We start from the raw sequence: 13,617 nt of genomic DNA, 5'->3' as shown, positions 1-13,617 counted from the left end.
AATGCTTCTTGTGAATAGCAAACTCAAATTTTGTAAGTGTTTTTTATAGGGCAGGGCAGCTCTAACCAATGTCTCCAGGTTAGCTGACTCTTGACTCCAATTAGCTTTTGGAAAAGTCATTAGCCAAGGGGTTCCCATACTTTTTCCAACCTACACTGTGAATGTTTAAAGGATGTATTCAATATAGACAAGAAAAATACAATAATTTGTGTGTTATCAGTTTATTAAGCACACTGTGATTGTCTATTGTTGTGACTAAGATGAAGAGCATATCAAATCTTATGACTGATTTTTGCAGAAATCCAGGTAATTCCGAAGTGTTCACATTTTCTCTTGCCACTGTAGCTTGCGTTCTCATGTTTACTTTATATCATTTTGTCACGGCTTCCGCCGAAGTCGGTCCCTCTCCTTGTTCGTTCGGCGGTCGATGTCACCGGTCTTCTAGCCATCGCCGCTCCACCTTTAATTTTCCATTTGTTTTGTCTTGTTTTCCCACGCACCTGGTTCACATTCCCTCATCAGACTAAATTTATATTACCCTCTGTTTCCCCATATATGTGTGTGGAATTGTTCTTTGTGTAGGGTGTTACGCTACAGGCTGGCTTGCGCTAGGTTTGTTTCAAACCTAGGTTTGTTTGTTTTGTTTAATCCGGTTCATGTTACCGTGGTTGTGCTTTGTGCTGCCTCGCCTGTGCCACCCTGAGCCAGGGTGTATATTAAAGTTCTCCTGTTATCACCCATATCTGCTCTCCTGCGCCTGACTTCCCGGCAACCAGTCACTCACCCCGTTACAGAATTCCACACCTGTCGTAGAGGAGCGTGTCCGGGAGCACGCGGCGATGCTCCACCCGGCTCCTTCGAGACGTGAGAGGGTGTCCGCCCTCGTCTCGTGCCTCTCGGGGAAAGCCCTGGAGTGGGCTAACGCAGTGTGGGTAGAAGGAAATGTATCGCTGGACCACTTAGAGGAGTTCACCCACCGCTTCCGGGCAGTCTTCGACCACCCGCCCGAGGGTAGAGCGGCGGGTGAGCTTCTCTTCCACCTGATGCAAGGGACGAGGAGCGCCCAGGAGTTCCGGACCCAGGCAGCTAGAGTGGGATGGAACGACAGGGCCCTGATCAACCACTATCGCTGCAGCTTGCGCGAGGATGTCCGTCGGGAGTTTGCCTGCAGGGACACCACCCTCACCTTTGACCAGCTGGTGGACCTGTTCATCCGGCTGGATAACCTGCTGGTCACCTGCGGAAGTTCAGACGCGGCTCTGTCGGTTACATCTCCCAGCACCACCGCTCCAGTGCCTATGGTGCTGGGGGTGCTGCGCTCAAGGAGGCTGGAGGGGGGGCCTTCACGTGCACCATCTGTGGCCGCAGAGGTCACACTGCCGGTCGGTGTCGGGTTGGTTCCTCTGGGGGTCGAGGCAGCAGGCAGAGCGCTCTGGTGTCATCCCAGGTGAGCTTGCACCATTCTCACCCAGAGTCCTCTGTTGCCCACCTGTTTTTGCAAGCCAACTTTCCTGAGTTTTCCCCGCATTCCCAGCATAAGGCGCTCAATGATTCAAGCGCAGCTGGGAATTTTATCGACAGAGCATTCACCCATAGTTTAGGGATTCCCATTGTTCCAGTGGTTAGGCCCTTTCCAGTTCACGGTCAACCATTAGGGTCCGGCTTTAACGGGGAGGCCACCACTCCTTTTGTGATGGTGACGCAGGGGGGTCCCAGGGAGAGAATCAGTCTCTTCCTCATTGACTCTCCTGCGTTTCCCGTGGTGCTAGGCCTTCCCTGGTTAGCCTGTCATGACCCCACTGTTTCATGGCAACGGAGGGCTCTCATGGGGTGGTCGCGGGAGTGCTCGGGGACGTGTTTGGGGGTTTCCATTGGTGCTACTACGGTGGAAATTCCGGACCAGGTCTCCACCATGGGCATTCCCCCCGAATATTCCGATTTGGCTCTCGCCTTCTCTAAGAAAAAGGTGTATCAATTACCACCCCATCATCAGGGGGATTGTGCGATAAACCTTCAGGTAGACGCCGCACTTCCCAGGAGTCACGTGTATCCTCTGTCACAGGCGGAGATGGCGGCTATGGAGACAATTGTCTCTGAATCCCTGCGTCAGGGGTACATTCGGTCCTTCACTTCACCCGCCCCCTCTAGTTTCCTTTTTTGTGAAGAAGAAGGAGGGAGGTCTGTGCCCGTGTAATGATTATTGAGCCCTTAACCAGATCACTGTGAAGTACAGTTACCCGCTACCTCTCATAGCCACAGCGATTGAGTCAATGCACGGGGCACGCTTCTTCACTAAACTAGATCTCAGGAGCGCTTACAACCTGGTGCCTATCCGGGAGGGAGACGAGTGGAAGACAGCGTTCAGTATCACCTCAGGGCACTATGAGTACCTCGTCATGCCGTATGGGTTGATTAATCCTCCGACAGTCTTCCAAGCCTTTGTGGACAAGATTTTCAGGGACCTGCATGTGCAGGGTGTAGTGGTGTATATCGATGACATTCTGATATACTCCGCTGCACGCTCCGAGCATGTGTCCTTGGTGCGCAGGGTGCTTGGTCGACTGTTGGAGCATGACCTGTATGTCAAGGCTGAGAAATGCCTGTTCTTCCAGCAGTCCATCTCCTTCCTAGGATACCGCATTTCCACCTCAGGGGTGGAGATGGAGAGTGACCGCATTTCAGCCGTGCGTAATTGGCGTTTTTTAGGGTTTGCCAATTACTACCGGAGGTTTATCCAGGGTTTTGGTCAGGTAGCGTCTCCCAGTACCTCACTGCTGAAGGGGGGACCGGTGTGTTTGCAGTGGTCGGCTGAGGCGGACAGGGCTTTTGGTCTCCTAAGGGCTCTGTTTAACTCGGCTCCCGTGCTGGCGTATCCGGATCTCTCTTTGGAGTCCACGGTGGAGGTGGACGCGTCCAAGGCTGGGATAGGAGCCGTGCTCTCTCAGCACTCGGGTACGCCACCAAAGCTCCACCCCTGTGCCTTCTTCTCGAAGAAGCTCAGCCCGGCGAAGCGAAACTATGTTGTGGGGGACCGGGAGCTGTTGGCTGTGGTGAAGGCGTTGAAGGCGTGGAGACATTGGCTTGAGGGGGCTAAACACCCTTTCCTCATCTGGACTGATCACCGCAACCTGGAGTACATCCGGGCAGCGAGGAGACTGAACCCTCGCCAGGCAAGGTGGGCCATGTTTTTCACCCGTTTTGTTTTCACCCTATCCTACAGACCAGGTTCCCAGAACGCTAAGGCAGACGCACTGTCCCGGATGTATGACAGAGAGGAGCGGCCCATGGATCCCACTCCCATACTCCCGGCCTCCTGCCTGGTGGCGCCGGTAGTATGGGAGCTGGACGCGGACATTGAGCGGGCGTTACGTGCAGAGCCCACTCCCCTCCAGTGTCCCGCTGGGCGCCTGTATGTTCCGTCTGCTGTCCGTGACTGGTTGATCTATTGGGCCCACACGTCACCCTCCTCTGGTCATACAGGCATCGGTCGGACGGTGCACTGTCTGAGTGGGAAGTACTGGTGGCCCACCTTGGCAAAGGACGTGAGGCTTTATGTTTCCTCCTGCTCAGTGTGCCCCCAGTGTAAGGCTCCTAGGCCCCTGCCCAGAGGTAAGCTACACCCCTTAACCGTTCCACAACGGCCTTGGTCGCATCTGTCGGTCGATTTCCTCACCAATATTTCTCCCTCACAGGGTAACACCACGATCCTGGTCGTTGTGGACTGTTTTTGTAAGTTGTGCCGTCTCCTCCCTCTGCCCGGTCTCCCTACGGCCCTACAGACTGCGGAGGCCTTGTTTACGCACAGGGTGCCTGAAGATATAGTGTCTAATCGGGGTTCCCAGCTCACTTCAAGGGTCTGGAGGGCGTTCATGGAATGTCTGGGGATCTCGATCAGCCTTACCTCGGGTTTTCACCCTGAGAGTAATGGGCAGGTGGAGAGAGTGAACCAGGATGTGGGTAGGTTTCTGCTGTCTTATTGTCAGGACTGGACGAGGGAGTGGGCAGCGTTCGTGCCCTGGGCCGAGATGGCTCAGAACTCGCTCTGCCACTCCTCCACTAACCTCTCGCCCTTCCAGTGCGTACTGGGGTACCAGCCGGTTCTGGCGCCTTGGCATCAAAGGCAGACCGAGGCTCCTGCGGTGGACGACTGGTTCAGGTGCGAGGAGGAGACCTGGGACGCCGCCCATGTTCACCTCCAGCGGGCCGTGCTGCACCAGAAGGGCAGCGTAGACCGTCACCGCAGTGAGGCCGGGTCTGGCTCTCAACCCGAAACCTGCCCCTCCACTTGACCTGCCGGAAGCTGGGGCCACGGTTTGTGGGGCCATTTAAAGTCCTGAGGAGACAGCTTCCCGCCGATTACCGCATTAACCCCTCTTTCCATGTGTCTCTCTTCAGGCCGGTGGTGGCTGGCCCGCTCCAGGAGTCTGAGGTGCGGGATGTTCCTCCGCCCCCTTTGGACATCGAGGGGGCCCCGGTGTACTCCGTTCACTCCATATTGGATTCGAGGCGTCGGGCGAGGGGCCTTCAGTACCTCGTGGACTGGGAGGGGTAGGGTCCGGAGGAGAGATGCTGGGTCCCGGTGGAGGACGTTTTGGAACCTTCTATGCTGCGGGAGTTCCACCGTCTTCGTCCGGATCGCCATGCACCTCGCCCTCCGGGTCGTCCCTGAGGCCGGTGTCAGCGCGCAGCTAGAGCCGCACGTAAAGGGGGGGGGGGTACTGTCATGACTTCCGCCGAAGTCGGTCCCTCTCCTTGTTCAGGTGGCGTTCGGTGGTCGACGTCACCGGTCTTCTAGCCATCGCCGCGCCACCTTTAATTTTCCATTTGTTTTGTCTTGTTTTCCCGCACACCTGGTTCACATTCCCTCATCAGACTAAATGTACATTCCCCTCTGTTTCCCACATGTCTGTGTGTGGAATTGTTCTTTGTGTAGGGTGTTACGCTACAGGCTGGCTTGCGCTAGGTTTGTTTCAAACCTGTTTTGTTTAATCCGGTTCATGTTACCGTGGTTGTGCTTTGTCAGTCAGTCATCAGTCAGTCAGTCAGTCAGTCAGTCAGTCCTCAGTCAGTCAGTCAGTCCTCAGTCAGTCAGTCAGTCAGTCAGTCCTCAGTCAGCCAGTCAGTCCTCAGTCATCAGTCAGTCAGTCAGTCCTCAGTCCTCAGTCATCAGTCAGTCAGTTTTCAGTCACCAGTCAGTCAGTCAGTCCTCAGTCATCAGTCAGTCGTCAGTCAGTCCTCAGTCAGTCAGTCAGTCCTCAGTCAATCAGTCAGTCCTCAGGCAGTCAGTCAGTCCTCAGTCAGTCAGTCAGTCCTCAGTCAGTCAGTCAGTCAGTCCTCAGTCAATCAGTCATTCAGTCAGTCCTCAATCACAGTCAATCATTCAGTCAGTCAGTCAGTCCGCAGTCAGTCAATCAGAGTCCTCAGTCATCAGTCAGTCCTCAATCAGTCAGTCAATCATTCAGTCAGTCAGTCAGTCATCAGTCAGTCAGTCAGTCCTCAGTCATCAGTCAGTCCTCAGTCAGTCAGTCAGTCCTCAGTCAGTCAGTCAGTCCTCAATCAGTCAGTCAGTCCTCAGTCAGTCAGTCCTCAGTCATCAGTCAATCAGTCATTCAGTCAGTCCTCAATCACAGTCAATCATTCAGTCAGTCCTCAGTCAATCAGTGAGTCCTCAGTCATCAGTCAGTCCTCAATCAGTCAGTCAGTCAATCATTCAGTCAGTTAGTCAGTCCTCAGTCAGTCAGTCCTCTGTCAGTCAGTCAGTCAGTCCTCAGTCAGCCCTCATTCATCAGTCAGTCAGTGAGTCCTCAGTCAGTCAGTCAGTCAGTCCTCAGTCAATCAGTGAGTCATCAGTCAGTCAGTCAGTGAGTCAGTCACTCAGTCAGAGTGCTGACACTAGCAATAAACTTATTTAGACGTTCATGTATTCTGTATGTCTGGGTGTCTGATATGTGTTCTGGGTACAGCCTTTTTCACACCACCTATGTTGATCTCTAGATGTGATGAAGGATTGGAGGGGGTGGGGTGACTTGGTATAGGTGACAGGAGTAAACTCCCACACACCATTACCTCTGCATGTGACATTTACTGTCCACGTTTCATTCTGTGACCTTTTTCCAAGGCACGACAACCAAAATGTTGACAATAAACAGCACGTGTCTCCTGAATGCAGGAGTGGTCATGTCTCACCACCAGTCACCCTGCAGTAGAAACCCTTCTCCACAGGGTATTACACTGTAGAACCTAGCTCTTGCAACAGGTAAGTATCAATGCTAGGATTTGATATTCTGATTTCAAAAGGTGCCTGGTTGTCTTTGGTTTCCACATCAATCCTTGGATTAACTAACCAGTGAGTCAAAAACTACACCTTTGTGTCAGAACATAATATGGGGACCAATTGTGGGGACCAAAAAGAACAAAGTAGAAAATATAGCAGGCAAATCATGATTAGAAATCATAATGCATGGCGGCATAAGAAAATATTGACGTCTTCATCATGGACTTCTGAACCACAACTTGGTTCAGTGAGAACCACCACTCATGTTTCTGCCTCTTGTCTAGTGTTGACTGCGCCGTAGCTCCCACCCCCTGTCCTTAGTTTCCTGGCCTGTATTATTTCCACGGATGCCTTCTTGCGGTTGCTGGCCAGGCCCATCCAGCATATGAGATTGATGAAGCATGTGGTGGGGTTGAAACGCAGCCCGAACTCACTGGCAGAGTAGTCAAAGGGGAATGTGTGGTGAAAGTTATGGAAACCTTCACCTAGGGGGATGTGGATGGGGGATGTGTAGGGAGTGGAAGTACAAATGTTAGATGCATTCTTTTGCATACAATTCCAATCATTTCAATCCATTAATTTGAATCTTACAATATCCGACAATACAAAGTAGAATCAGTAAAGGAGGGACCATAGATATAACAACATTATGAGACACTACAGTAGAATAAATAGTTTATGAGTTAATAACAGTTATAACTGTTATGTTATAACAGGTCATAGCCAGACTCACCGATGGCTCCGAAGGTGACCCAGCGGTTCTCCCGGGGGCTGATGTTCTGGTCGTACGGTCGGTTCCCGTACATGTGGGCGGCGCTGTTCACCAGCCAGGTGACATTGAGCGAGACGGTGTAACGCAAGATGGACGCCAGGATGTAGGAGATCCACAGTGTCTCGCCCCAGAAGTACCAGGGAACCACGGTGGGAACCAGGAAGCACATTATCAGGACTGTGGTCTTATAGTACCTGGAATAGAATAGTGTCAAAAGAAAGGTAGAGGAGAAGAGAGGAGAGGGAAGAGAAGAAAGGAGAGTCGATGGAAGACAGGAGAGGAGAAGAGCAGAGATGAGCGGAGAGGAGAATATCTTATAGGGCTTATCTAGAGTAACTTATGACTTACAGAAGTGATCATCAAGCAGATTCAGCCGTGGGACGATTTTTTCTTGAGCGGATAATCAGGGGACTGGAACATAATTACAAATAATTTGTAGACTGCAAATTTTCCGGAAGAAGCCCAAAAGTGCAAAGCTAGGGTGGTGTTGTGTTCTGATCAATCAAACAGGGCTAGAGCTAGGGTTCAATGTGAACAATCAAACAGGGCTAGAGCTAGGGGTCAATGTGAACAATCAAACAGGGCTGGAGCTAGGGGTCAATGTGAAATGGGGCAGTGGACCCACTTTCTCTGAAACTGGACGACGGGATCAGCCAAGAGGTCAGTAACGTCCAGCTTCTTTCCCTTCTCGATGACATCACGGTGTTTACGCACAAACAGCCAGCCAATGTGAGCAAAGAAGACGCCTCCTGTTGCATTGTGGGGGTCTGCATCTGTCTCTGAGAACATGTGGTGCACACGGTGGTCTCTCGCCCACTCATAGATGTCATTCTGGGGAGGAGAGAGGAGGAAAAAGATGTGTGGAAATGTGCAAAGTGAACTTTTTGAATCCTGCATTCAGGCAAATTTTCAATAAAGAGGACAGTCTCTCACAGTGCACCTTGGTAGTCATGACAACACTACTATTCTTTCTGTCCAGCAGAACCCCCACAGCAGCCATCGTCTCCCTGCGTTAGATGGCCCTATTGCTTTGTCATAATTAGAAACCAGTGATGTAATATAGTTCAGGTCCTGGGACGAGACTGAGAGCACAGTGGTCAGCAACTTAATTAGAATCATTAACCTGAAACTCAAATCAAATGGAGTCATAGGTTCCAGAGCGGAGTTTTGTCTATAGTTGTTGTTTTACAGGATTAGCCATAGTAGTATGGTGCCCCTGGAGCAAATGATGGTTAAGTACCTTGCTCAAGGGCACATCGACAGATTTTTCACCTTGTCGGCTCAGGTATTCGAACCCACAACCTTTCGGTTACTGGCCCAACACTCTAACCACTAGGCTACCTGCCGCCTCTCAGAGACATTTTGGAAGAAATAGCTTTTGATTTGTAGAAGTACAAGTAAATCATTAATATCCACCTGTTTCTTTTATGTCTTTTATGTGTCTGAAAGGGCAGAAAGACCAGAGATACTACATTGAAGCTGTATCTTCATCCCTGTGCTTTATGAAGGTTCTCTATAGTGATTCTGTCACGACTCCCACAGAAGTTGGCTCCCCTGCCTGTTCGGGCGGTGCTCGGCGGTCGTCGTCACCGGCCTACTAGAAGTTGGCTCCCCTGCCTGTTCGGGCGGTGCTCGGCGGTCGTCGTCACCGGCCTACTAGAAGTACTAGAAGTTGGCTCCCCTGCCTGTTCGGGTGGTGCTCGGCGGTCGTCGTCACCGGCCTACTAGAAGTTGGCTCCCCTGCTTGTTCGGGCGGTGCTCGGCGGTCGTCTTCACCGGCCTACTAGAAGTTGGCTCCCCTGCCTGCTCGGGCGGTGCTCGGCGGTCGTCGTCACCGGCCTACTAGAAGTTGGCTCCCCTGCCTGTTCGGGCGGTGCTCGGCAGTCGTCGTCACCGGCCTACTAGAAATTGGCTCCCCTGCCTGTTCGGGCGGTGCTCGGCGGTCGTCGTCACCGGCCTACTAGAAGTTGGCTCCCCTGCCTGTTCGGGCGGTGCTCGGCGGTCGTCGTCACCCGGCCTACTAGAAGTTGGCTCCCCTGCCTGTTCGGGCGGTGCTCGGCGGTCGTCGTCACCGGCCTACTAGAAGTTGGCTCCCCTGCCTGTTCGGGCGGTGCTCGGCGGTCGTCGTCACCGGCCTACTAGAAGTTGGCTCCCCTGCCTGTTCGGGCGGTGCTCGGCGGTCGTCGTCACCGGCCTACTAGAAGTTGGCTCCCCTGCCTGTTCGGGCGGTGCTCGGCGGTCGTCGTCACCGGCCTACTAGAAGTTGGCTCCCCTGCCTGTTCGGGCGGTGCTCGGCGCTCGTCGTCACCGGCCTACTAGAAGTTGGTTCCCCTGCCTGTTCGGGCGGTGCTCGGCGCTCGTCGTCACCGGCCTACTAGCCGCCACCGATCCCTTTTCTGTTTGTTTTGTTTTATTAGTTGCACCTGTGTCCTATTATGTTTTCCTGATGGGCGTCCCTTATTTAAGGCTAGCAAACCCGCCCTTGTTTTGTGCGGGATTATTCTAGTGTTACGTGTTGTGTTGTTGGGTGTGTTCGTGCTCCGGATCTGGTACCCTGTATTTTAGGTTGGTCCGTATTTTTGCGCCCTGTGTTTGGGCATTGTATTTTGGTGCCACATTAAAGTGCACTTCTCCCTTGGAACTCTCTGCTCTCTGCGCCTGATTCCTACCTCACACCTAGTCTATCGTGACAGATTCCCACCTGGACTAATTACAAAATATCTTCAGAGGTTGTCAACAACTGAGGGAGAGAGGGATGGAGGACACTTCAACAGCTGAGGGAGAGAGGGATGGAGGACACTTCAACAGCTGAGGGAGAGAGGGATGGAGGACACTTCAACAGCTGAGGGAGAGAGGGATGGAGGACACTTCAACAGCTGAGGGAGAGAGGGATGGAGGACACTTCAACAGCTGAGGGAGAGAGGGGTGGAGGACACTTCAACAGCTGCGGGAGAGAGGGATGGAGGACACTTCAACAGCTGAGGGAGAGAGGGATGGAGGACACTTCAACAGCTGAGGGAGAGAGGGATGGAGGACACTTGAGAAAAGAGGAAGAGTAGAATAAAGGAGGAGGAGAGGTACTTCGACAGTATTTGATTTGGAAAACAATTGTTGATTAAGCCGATAAACCCTGTTGTTACATCCTGTTGTTATGGTTGGATGCTGAAGGGTTGCTAGGTTGCTGCTGTAGTTTTATTATTGTATGCATTCATCACTTAATGTGAATAAGAAATAATAAGAAAATGAACTTGAACTAACCTGGAAGGACATGGAGTTGGCGGCTGCGAGGAAGACTCTGAGAGGGAGCTTGGCTCTGTAGGAGCGGTGACTCCACAGCCGATGGACCCCTGCTGTCACTCCCAGGGCTGTCACGATGAAACACACATAGGCTGTAACACACACACCAGAAAACACAACAGAGCCATTTAAAAACCGAAAGGGTGAATACCAGCTTGTTACACACCAGAGGAAACAATATATAAATATTCCAAAACATGGTTATGTATACAACAAGGCACTAAAGTAATACTGAAAAAAAAAGCACGGCTAAGGAATACACTTTTTTGCCTAAATAAAAAGCCTTATGTTTTGGGCAAGTCGAACACTACACATCACTGAGTAATTTTCGAGCATGGGGTTGGCTGCATCATGGTATATGTATGCTTGACATCGGCAAAGACTGGGGAGTTTTTCAGGAGGAAAAGAAACGGGATGGAGCTAAACACAGGCAAAATCCTAGAGGATAACCTGCTTCAGTCTGCTTTACACCAGACACTGGGAGAGGTATTCACCTTTCAGAAAGACAACAACCTACAACAAATCTGCACTCGATTCAGATTGACAGTGTTTAATAGTCACATGTACAGGGATGCATGTGTGATTGCAGGGAACAGTGAAAATCTTAGGCTCTGAGCCTGAACATGCAGGACTAAGTGAAATAAAACAATGAAAAGGTTAATTAAAAAGCAACAATATAAATGGCAGTATATACAGTACATACATCCTCCTGAGTTACAACAATATAAATGGCAGTATATACAGTACATACATCCTCCTGAGTTACAACAATATAAATGGCAGTATATACAGTACATACATCCTCCTGAGTTACAACAATATAAATGGCAGTATATACAGTACATACATCCTCCTGAGTTACAACAATATAAATGGCAGTATATACAGTACATACATCCTCCTGAGTTACAACAATATAAATGGCAGTATATACAGTACATACATCCTCCTGAGTTACAACAATATAAATGGCAGTATATACAGTACATACATCCTCCTGAGTTACAACAATATAAATAGCAGTATATACAGTACATACATCCTCCTGAGTTACAACAATATAAATGGCAGTATATACAGTACATACATCCTCCTGAGTTACAACAATATAAATGGCAGTATATACAGTACATACATCCTCCTGAGTTACAACAATATAAATGGCAGTATATACAGTACATACATCCTCCTGAGTTACAACAATATAAATAGCAGTATATACAGTACATACATCCTCCTGAGTTACCTAATTACATTACTATGGCAAGACTTGAAAATGGCTGTCTAGCCATGATCCCCAACACGTTGACAGAGCTTTTTTACGTAACACAATTTTTTCTTAACTTCTTAAAGCATTGTTGGTTAAGGTCTTGTAAGTAAGCATTTCACTGTGAGGTCTACCTACACCTGTTGTTTTCGGCACATGTAACAATTTTTTTAACATTTGATTTGATTTGAATAATTTTCAAAATAATAATTGAGCAAACATTGCACAATCCAGGGGATCAAAACACTTAGAGACTTACCCAGAAAGACTCAGCTGTGATCGCTGTCAAAGACTTACCCAGAAAGACTCAGCTGTGATCGCTGTCAAAGACTTACCCAGAAAGACTCAGCTGTGATCGCTGTCAAAGACTTACCCAGAAAGACTCAGCTGTGATCACTGTCAAAGACTTACCCAGAAAGACTCAGCTGTGATCGCTGTCAAAGACCAAGGGTGTCACACCCTGACCATAGATAGACTTTTTTATTCTCTATTTTGGTTAGGTCGGGGTGTGACTAGGGGGGGGTGTACTTAATCTAGGTTGTTTATGTCTATGTTGGCCTGGTATGGTTCCCAATCAGAGGCAACTGTTTGTCGTTGTCTCTAATTGGGGATCCTATTTAGGCAGCCATTTCCCCACTGTGTTTTGTGGGATCTTGTTTTTGTGTTGTTGCCTGTGAGCACTCCGGAACGTCACGCTTCATTTGTTCTTTATTGTTTTTGTGCTTTTCATTGAATAAACATGTGGAACCCATATCGCGCTGCACTTTGGTCTGAGTATGCTTACGACGATCGTGACAAAGGGGGGTGGGGGGGTAGACTTTCTATTTAAGCACTGTATCTATATATATTGAACAAAAATATACATGCAACAATTTCAAAGATTTTACAGAGTTACAGTTCATATGAGGAAATCAATCAACTGATTTTTTTTTATTAGGATCTATGGATCTACCTAATCTATGGATTTCACGACTGGGAATCCAGATATACATCTGTTGGTCACAGATACCTTACAAAAACGGGCCTCAGGATCTCTTCACGGTATTTCTGTGTATTCAAATTGCCATCAATAAAATGCAATTGTGTTCATTGTTCGTAGCTTATGCCTGCCCATACCATAACCCCACCTCCACCATGGGGCATTCTGTTCACAATGTTGACATCAGCAAACCTCTTGCCCACACAACGCTATACATGTGGTCTGTGGTTGTAAGGCCAGTTGTATATGTACTGACAAATTCTCTAAAACGACATTAGAGGCAGTTTATGGTAGAGAAATTAACAATCAATTATCTGGCAACAGCTCTGGTGGACATTCCTGCAGTCAGCATGTCAATTGCACGCTCCCTCAAAACTTGAGACATCTGTGGCATTGTGTTGTGTGACAAAACTGCACATTTTTGAGTGATCTTTCATTGTCCCCAGCACAAGGTGCACTTGTATAATGATCATGCTGCTTAATCAGCATTTTGATATGCCACACCTGTCAAGTGGAAGGATTATCATGGCAAAGGAGCAGTGCTTACTAACATGGATGTAACCAAATTTGTTACCAAATTTGAGAAATACCATTTTTGTGCGTATGTAACATTTCTGGGATCTTTGATTTCATCTCATGCAACATGGGACCAACACTTTAAATGTTGCGTTTATATTTTTGTTCAGTATAGATTAGTCTCACTGAGATTAAATCTATTTTGCAAGAGAGGCAGGGTCAGCAGTGTATTACATGTTACAGGTGGATACCAGGCTGAGAGTTTAGGCTTAACCAAATCTCTCTGTAAGGCACACAGGTCACAAAAATAGGTGCTTTTGAATAACGTGGCCATAGATGATTGATAAATGAAGATCGTTCACTCAGGCAGTTTGTCATTGAACAAAAATGGTTGGTTCTGGTCTACTTAAATGGATGTCTTTATAGCAGCTGGGTCTGGTATACTTAGTTAACTGACATTCATTGAACCATAAAAAAAATACAGCAAGTGGGGTGTCTCGCTTCCTCTTCCG

The 13,617-nt window shown here is 49.2% G+C and overlaps 1 pseudogene; it reads right to left on the bottom strand.

Moving 5' to 3' along the window:
- Window positions 1–6,809: 6,809 nt before the first annotated feature.
- On the bottom strand, window positions 6,810–7,524 carry LOC116374352 (stearoyl-CoA desaturase 5 pseudogene; annotated as a pseudogene).
- Window positions 7,525–13,617: the final 6,093 nt, after the last annotated feature.

This window comes from Oncorhynchus kisutch, linkage group LG6 (genome assembly GCF_002021735.2).
Source record: "Oncorhynchus kisutch isolate 150728-3 linkage group LG6, Okis_V2, whole genome shotgun sequence".
NCBI classification, from domain to species: domain Eukaryota; kingdom Metazoa; phylum Chordata; class Actinopteri; order Salmoniformes; family Salmonidae; genus Oncorhynchus; species Oncorhynchus kisutch.
The sequence above is the reverse complement of the archived record's forward strand: the minus strand, read 5'-3'. Positions and strand labels throughout refer to the sequence as shown.